We start from the raw sequence: 9,692 nt of genomic DNA, 5'->3' as shown, positions 1-9,692 counted from the left end.
CTACTCAGTACCCGTGTTTTGTACTGACCCCTACTTGTATTTGTTTTCTTTGTTATTTTTGGAGTGCAACAAACGTACCATCGTCTTCAATTCAACCGCAACTCTAGCCAGTCTTCATTACACCGGATTTCAGGGTAAGCTAATGCTTCTAGCTTGGACTGGATCTTCTTCCTCATGTCTTGATGCCTTGAAGTTCCGGCATGGACTAGCTTTTGTTTATTTTAGTTTCTTAGAATACTCTTAGTTTAGTAATTTGATCATAGATGTTCTTGTGGTGATGACTTCCAGGTTTTGGGGAATAATAGATGTTGAATTTTAGAAGTTATTGAATTGGTTTTTATTAATGAGTTTAAGTCTTCCGCATTACTTTCTGTTGATATTAAATTGAAATGTTAGGGTTTAGATTGGTTGGTTCGCTCACATAGGAGGGTAAGTGTGGGTGCCAGTCGCGGCTCGGTTTTGGGTCGTGACACCCCGAATCCATTTTTTTTTCGTAGAGCGTAATAGAATGGGTAACTATCGATGTTGAGGGTTTTTGATCTAAAATATATGGTGGAAACATCCCTATTTTGGATACATAGGATCATGAGTTGATCTAGGGTTCATAGAATTGTTACTAATTCGGGTAATTAGTGATTGTTATTGATTCTTGTATTACATTGATCATTTGTAGACCAAGAAAAAGCGGAATGAATCCGGAAGGGAAGGATCAAGATTCTTAGGGTTTCAAATTTGTTTCGAGGTAGGAGATGGTTGTGATTCGATGATTGTGTAATGTATGTTTGTTTTTGCTTCATTGTGATATGTATGTATGCGGATGTTGCATTATTGATCACACTTGTTGTGAATGAGATAGACGAATGACTATATGCCATGCACCATACCTTGATCATAAGACTTGAGAATACACTTGTGATTGTGATTGTGGTGTGTTGAAGGATCACTTGCCACATTTCCGCATAACTAGTTGTGATCAGTTGTCATGTTCTGACATAAAGATGGTACTAATGTCCTTCTTTAGTTGAAGGAAGCTCCAATTTGGATTGGTTTCTTTTTTGGGGCATGTATATATAGCATCCTCCCCAAGTTATGATGCATATTAGTGTAACCACATCAATAATTATGTCGACCACTTTTTTTAATTTTTTGAGTCAAGACAAAAGTATAGTTTTTTCTCTTTTTTTAATTTTTTCCTTTGCTTTTTAGGGACTTAATATGAAACAAAATATTTTTTTTGATAAAATCATTTTTCAGTATTTAGTTACTTAAAAATATGTTCTAAAATATTATTAATACTAAGAAAAAGGAAATCTATCACTTTTTAAGGAATCTTATATGAGTGAGCTATTTCCTTTAAATAATTTTTTAATTCTTCATTGTAATTATTTCAATCGGTACTTATGTAAATCAATGTTAAGAAAGAATAATCAGGAAATCATTATTTCTCTATCATATATTTCACATTGTATTATGAATTACGAATGATATTATTAAAATCATTATAAAAATAAGATAAATATTTTTTTATTCTCTTATATTAAACACAAGCTTAGTGATTCTTTAATAATATATATAGAACAAATATATAAAACCTCAAGAAATCTGAATTTGTAATTATTCTACTTGTTACCCTTCATTGGAAAATCGAACATTTTAAATTATTTATTTTCTAATTTTATTCTCTATTCTTCTTTTTTATTTAATTATATTCTCATATCTATATTTTTAGATTTGGAGAATTATTTTGGGGTCATCACTCTCAAATGGACTCCTCATTGTATAATTTGTAGTTAATCATAGTTTCTAACTCTGAACATCGGGTCCACTGGAAACCAAAAAACAAGTTTAAAAATAAAACTAATTCAATTCAATCTTTAAAAAGTTATATTTAAAACAACCCACACTATTCATGTTTAATAAAGACAGAAAAAAATTATAAATTAACTTGTAGTGAAAAATTATCAAATTTATCAGCTACACTTTTGTTTTAATTTTGACTCTCTTCACATCAGAATCCCATCGTCAAATGTCGCAATGGCAAATAATAATAAATGATATTGCCACATGTTTTTTGTATTTAATAATTATTTTATTTTTTATTTATTTAATGTCTAGTTAAAGTAAATATCATATTTTTAATTAATTATGTTTTTTCTGTATGTGTAATCATACAAATATATTTGTAATTTTATTGTAAAACTAATATGAAAAAGCCTTGAATGAGTGGAAATCCACCACTCATCAATTTGTCATGAAATACTTAAATGGAAAGCGAGGGAGCCATAGTTCGGAATATTTAGAGGCGACAATGTGTTGCTAAGAATACTTTGATACTAGTGACGATTTAAGAGTAAGGTTAATGGACGATATTGTTGCTACTGAGCACCTTGTATTTTGGTACTCATACTACACTCTATATCTGTTTCGTGATGTCTTTCAAGCACCAGCTATCAACATTGACTTTGAGCTAGTTGCCATTGGATTCAGAGGTGAAGGTGAGGTTATGTCATTACGGATTATACTTGTCTCCTTTTGTATAGTTTAGCTAGTATTTTGTATTCTGACACAAGTCAGTAAAATTTGTCCACTTTTAGGGTAACATTCCGAAAAGTCGAGACCTAATCTAGAGCCTAACATGAGTGTCTAAAGGTTAAGATATTGTTCTAACACCTGAAATAATATTTATAAGTCATTCGAGAAGTTTAGAGTCAAGATGTGTAGGAACGTCCATGGCGTCTGGAAACTAGCTAAATTGAACTAGTTGATGTCACTATGTTTGGTGAAGGTTTCAAAGGGTCAAATAAAGTCTAAAACTTGTAAAAAGACATTTTTAGGTATAGTGTGGTATAGAGGGTCTAAAGGTCAAAAAACGACGCCTCAAGGACCCCCCCCCCCAAGGGTCCTTGAGGTGGACCCCAACATGGGTGGGCAGGCTGCCAAAGCAGCCTGCGTAAGTCAAGAATCAGTGGACGCAGCACACACGGACCTCACTGGTTCAGTCTCTTTTTCAAAAATAAAAATGTGTTTTGGCCTCGCGGCACGGATCCACTTCTCATATTCGATAAAATAGTATTTTTGACATTTTGACTTCCCAAAGAGACCAATTTAAGTGAAGGTGTTTTGGGTAATCTAGGGGGTGACTATATATTGACTTAGGATCAGTTTTAAACCATTTTAACTCACTCCAAACCCAATTCCCAAAACAAACCAAAAGCTCTCATCTCTCTCTACTTTCTTTCTCTGCAATTCCTCCATTGAATTGTAGGAATAAAGCTTGAATAAGAAGGTCAATTTCTCTAGGATTTCACTTCAATTTCGTGGATTAATCTTAATTAAGGTATGGATTCTAAATAACCCAATTCCATGGGGTTTTGCAATTCTAATGGGTTTTCTTCTATACTTCAAATTGATGAAAAATTGTGATTTCCTATGACTAATTGAGTATATTGTTGTTTAATTGATGTTAATTGATTTAATTTCATGTTGATCATGTTCCTTTCCCCAACTTCCCAAATCTTGTATCTTAGTCATGAATTGATGGGAATTGAAGAATGAATTGATCATTAGACTGGTTTTGTCTATTAAAATTCATGTATGGATTGACTAGGGTATGATATTGTTGGGATTGGATCAAATTCTTGATGAATTCATGATGAACGCTATTTCCATTAACCCTTGTTGGGATTGGATCAAATTCTTGATGAATTCATGATGAACCCTATTTCCATTAACCTTAGGTTATGAATTGATGTTAATTGGATAGTAACGATGTAACTGACCCAATTCTTGTTTAGTTACTATTGATTGACGCTACTACACCTACTGTTGGAAGTAATTGGTTGGTTGATGGTAAGAACATGAAGATGTCTATTGATGGAGATTGAGTAAGTATCTATGATCCTAACCTTTACATAAATTATGATTACTTGTGAATAGTCTAAGTAGGTCTTGGTATGATGTTGAACTGAAATGTCTTCACTATGGTTTGTTAGGTGTTGGCTAAGATGTAAATGTTATAAAGATGGTGTTGATTTACCAGTGAGCCTTATTATGAAGTGATGTAGATGTGTTAACCTCACCTATGTGAAATATAATGAAAGGACTATACTTATTCAATTCTTATTGAGTTATGATGATGATGATGATTATACAAGGGATATACCCCATGACCTACATTAAGTTATGATTATTAATAAAGACATTAAAGACATTTTAAACGGGACTCTAGCTTAGCACAGAGTGAACTAGAGTTAGGAGTGTCCCTTCCCACATTGGGAAGGTAGTATCACTAATGTACCCTTGAGATTGGAGACCATAATGCATGTAGTATAAAGAGGGTCCCAACTATATCTCCTAGTTCTTGAAGTATGTTACCCCCATATGAATACTAGCTAGTGGATCCACGTTGTTGATATGTTCATGTTTTGGTACTACCTTGGAAAGTATTCCGCCTTCCTTCGGTGTAGGGTTCCATGGAACTGGATTCCATATTAGCTCGTTTGGTCAATGTCGGTTAAGGCAAGATTTTCCCAAAAGGTAAAATGAACTAAAGGATTGAACTCTAACTAAGATGACCTAAGAGGTTTAACTTAGTCTAGGTAGGGGTATGGGACTCTACCTAAACATTGCACTAGTTAGCCTTAAAGGAAGTTTTAGGAGGATGTTCTTATGTATGAATATACTTATATTGGTACATGATATGTATATGATGAACTTGCACATTGTTGATACTATATGTTGAGTAGTTTCACTTATGAATATTTGTTTTTCTACATTGTTAAAGTATGGGGCTTTGCTTGGTCACTGCATATGTTGACTTAATCGGGGTTCATGGGTAATTGTCTTTCTTTGGTCATGTTAAAATGTATTCTTATTCATGCTTGTTGATGTTAGTACTTGATTATAGACTTACTTGGTTATGTGTTCAATTATATGATATGCATGTTGACTTGCCTAGACTTTGTATTATTGGTCTTGTGATGTATATGCCTATGACTATATGAATATGTCCTATTGATTGGTATGTTCTTCTTGAATGTGCATAAGCTTTTCGAAATGTAAAATAGCATCCTTTAATGAAATGTCTCTTTTAGCATGTTTTTCATGATATGTGTGCATACGATCTGATACTTAGTACAAGTGGTGTACTAACCCCATTTCATTCTTTCCCCAACATTTTAGGTTTTGGTCATTGAAGGACTTTAAGAGACGACATTGAAGAAGACTTGGAATTCTTGATCATCCATGTTGGGTAGGTCCTTACATTCAGAGGGAAATGCCATTATCAAGCTTATGACATTCTTTTAGTATTAAGACTCTTATGTTTTTTCCTTTTCATTTGGATATTAAACATTGTATGACCTATCTGTGGTCTTATTTCATTGATGTATGGGCTAGGCCCAAATTGTTATGCTCTTACTAGATGGTTATGAGATGAGACGAATATTTGAGACTATGTTATGTTATACATACATACATACATACATATATATATATATATATATATATATATATATATATATATATGAGTGTGTGTGTGTGTGTGTGTGTTTGTGTGTGTATGCAATAAAAGTAGAAGACTATGTAATCTTCATATACGAAGGGTCTATGTATACTCGATATAAGTATATAATATGTGTATGTAGAGGTCTATGTAAACTTCAATGTAGAAGTAGTAAAAAGTTTTAAATTTCCACTAAATTTGACCTATGAATGTAATGATGTAAGCTAAGAGGCTAGTCTTAGTCCTCAAAGAGGATGACGACGCCGGTTACGTCTAGGGGGTTCTCCCCGGATGTAACAAACTTGATATCATAGCATGAGGTTAAATATCTTTGAATCGATGTCTCTCTCAATCACGTCTATGTACGTTCGTATTCATAATTGTGAAGCGCGCCACACTTATCAATAGGAATCTATGTGATGCTTAGGAAACTCTCACTTTCTTGGAAGTCCAATGTTTTGCCTCTAGATCTATGCACTTTTGCATATAATCCTTTTATTGTGATTATAGCAATAAATACTCGAAGGAATACGGCACGAAGACTTGAGGATGAGATTACCAATGCGGGAGTTCCTCCACGTGGTGATCAAGTTCCTCCTCTTGAAGAAGATGTTAATGATGACCAAGCCCCGGTCAATCCTTCTCCTTTGACGGATGGTGCCATAAGGGTTGATTTTTTTTAAATGTCCCAAGCCATTACTACCCAAGCATAAGTCGCCACTACTCAATCCCAAGCCATGACGGCCCAAACTAATCGGGAGGTTGTACCCCGAGTAAACCAAAAAGTTTCTACCATGGCCTCGCGTCTAAGGGATTTCACTAGAATGAATCCCCATACTTTCTATGAGTCCAAGGTTGACGAAGACCCCCAAGAATTCATAGATGAAATCTACAAGATCCTCTGTTCTGTGAGGTTGTCTACTAGTGAGAAGGCCGAGTTAGCCATTTACAAACTCAAAGATGTGGCCCAAGCTTGGTATATCCAATGGTGAGATAATAGGCCTTTAAGGGGTGGATCGGTTACTTGGGAGGTCTTCAAAAAGTTTTTTATTGATAGGTTATATCCTAGGGAGAAGAGGGAAGCTAAAATGGTGGAGTTCATCAACCTTCGTCAAGGAGGCATGAATTTTCTTGAATACTCTTTGAAATTCACTAAATTTTCAAAATATGCTCCTTCTTTGGTTTCCGAACCTAGAAATGAAATGAACCACTTTGTGATGGGAGTGTCGGATAACTTGCAAGAGGATGTCATTTGGCTATGCTACATTGACAATATGAATATTTCTCGGCTCATGGTTCATGCTCAACAAGTGGAAGAGCAAGGGCTAAGAGAAAGAGTAGAGATTCCAAGAGGGCAAGATATTTTGATGGTAATTCTTCAAAGGGTAGGCTTGAGATTCAATACAAGCCTAGGTTTAAGAAGAGGGTTTCTAATCAAGTTCCTTCCAAGTTCCCTAGGTCTAGGTATGAGAGGGTGGCTAACCCTAAGCCTAAAAAGGGAAGGGATACTAGTTCACCAACCAGGAATCCAACTTGTGGAAAGTGTGGCAAGAAGCACTATGGTGATTGTCTTAAGGGAACGGATAATTATTTTGGTTGTGGTAAAAGTGGGCACAAAGTTCGAGATTTTCCAAATGTAAGGGGCAAGACAAGGAGAGTGGACAAGCAAGTGGTTCAAATGTTGATCCTCCAAAGAAGAATCGGTTTTATGCTCTCCGCTCAATGGGTGAGCAAGAGACTTTCCCGACGTGGTTATCGGTATGTTGAAAGTCTTTTCTATTGATGTATATTCGTTACTTGATCCGGGCACTTCATTATCTTTTGTTTCTCCCTTGATATCTAAGAAGTTTGAGATATTACTCGACATTCTAAATAAACCTTTTATGGTGTCTAATAGAGTTACTTATGTTGAACTAGTAGAACTTGATATGTTTGATTTTGATTTCATATTTGGTATGGATTGGTTGCATGCTTGCTTTGCCTCTGTAGATTGTAGAACGAGGGTGGTGAAGTTTAACTTTCCAAATGATCCCGTTTTAGAGTGAAAGGGGGGAAATTCTATTCCTAGAGGTCGTATAATATCGTGTTTGAAAGATTGTAAAATGATCTCTAAAGGGTATTTATACCATATAGTAAGAGTCTAAGATTTAGACTCTGAAATTCCTCCCCTAGAGTCAGTCCCCGTAACGGGAATTTCCGTAGATCTTTCCTAATGATCTTCTCAGTATCCTTCTGAACGGGAAACTGATTTTTGTATCGACTTGTTACCGGATACAAATCCAATTTAAATTCCTCCTTATCGGATGGCTCCGGTCGAATTGAAAGAGTTGAAGGCTCAACTCAAAGATTTACTAGACAAGGTTTTCATTTGACCAAGTATTTCTCCATTGGTTGCTCCGATTTTGTTTGTGTAACGATCCTTTTGATCATTTGGAGTACTACAACTTTTATTTCATAAAATATTTTCCAATAGGTTCTAAATGGATATTTTGAATTATTAGTAATTATAATTATGAAATTAGTGAGGTAGTTTTACTAGTTTATTTCGTTTGTGTATAAAGCAAGTAACATTAGAATTAGTAGTGGGTAAATTTTACCATTATTTTTAAAATTAGTCAACTATAAGGAAACTCGTGAGTGCTTCAAGTAAAAACTTGAGACGTTTAATTCATAACTTAGTGTATGTCAATTTTTAGTTATTAATGTTCTTTTTATGTTGGTTTGGGAAGAATAAGGTTTAAAAATCTATTTGGGGTGTCAGAAACTTTACAATTGGGGAGCGAACGGTGTCCCAGTGGAAATTTTTAACAAATATTTAGTGGTTAATGATTTCATGAGATATTACGTTCTGTTGGCATCATGATGCTACTTTAATAGTAAGTAAATAGATGTGCGTGCTGTGATTTGAGTTTCACAGCGAGGAATTGAGTTCGCAAGATTCAACCTTAAAGATTATTTCAATTATCTTATTATAAATGAAGTTTTGGTATATTGAGATAGGTAATTAAATATTAGGTGTATTGAATTATTTTAATTTCATTAAAGTTATTCTAATTGGAGGAATTAAGACCTACCCTTAGATCTGAACTTTAGAAAAATTGATTATAAATTAGATGAATTATTGGGTTTAGGCTGGACATAAAATAATATGAGTGTTTATAGACTCGTTAACTTAAAATTATGCATTTATACTTGATAGATTCCAAAGGTTTAGATGCATTGAGGAAACGAAAAGTAATGGAGAGGTAGCTTGTTTCACTTCGGTTCTCAGTGGAGGTAGGTTATGGTTTATGCTATTTGATAGTAAACTCTTAATAGTTATTGATATTGAATGATATTATGAGTTCTCTATGTACTTGATTGTGATTTTAGGTGTCTTGGTTGTGTGTTTTATGATTGGTCTGAAATCTTGAGACGATGGAATTTATATTTTTGAATCCTCTTTATCGCAGTGATACCTTGAATAAAGAAGGCTTGATGAAATATTATCAATGAATTGATAGTGTTGATAATAAATGATAAGTTATGGTATAATTAGATCGGAATGTCACATTTCAACACGAAATAATTTGATCGGAGTGTCACGTTTGGACACAGTAACATTAAAGAAAAAAGATATGGAATTAACTTAATGTACTCAATCTCAAAGAAACCATTTCCCAACGAGCGTGGTGTGGAGTCATGAGTCCTCGTGTATGCTTGATATTGTGATTGATTATGTAGTCACTTGTTCATGTTGTATGTTGCTTACCACCTGTTAAGTGTCATAGTTGAGTTCATACTATTATTAATTGTATATTAGTTTCTATTTTGGGTTGACCGATGATACCTACTCAGTACATGATGCCCCGTACTGAGCCCTATTTGTGTTTTTCTTTGTTTTCCTTTTATATAATGCAGCGAGTGTACCAATCACTTAGAATTGGCCTCAGCTTTAGCCAGTCTCCAGCTTATCAGTTCCAGGGTGAGCTATTCATTCAAGCTCGTGTTGGATTCTCTCGTCATGACATAATGTCCTATGTTCTCGGACACATATCATTTTATTCTTTTATTTTGGTGTATTTGATATTCTTAGACTTAGTATTGGAGATTGGATGTCCTTGATGTGATGACTTTCAGGTTTGGAGAAACCATATTTAGTAAGATTTTGAGTTTTCCAATTATGCTTGTAGGTTGTATGTTGGGTTAA

Source organism: Solanum pennellii, chromosome 7 (assembly GCF_001406875.1).
Source record: "Solanum pennellii chromosome 7, SPENNV200".
Classification (NCBI taxonomy): domain Eukaryota; kingdom Viridiplantae; phylum Streptophyta; class Magnoliopsida; order Solanales; family Solanaceae; genus Solanum; species Solanum pennellii.
The sequence above is the reverse complement of the archived record's forward strand: the minus strand, read 5'-3'. Positions refer to the sequence as shown.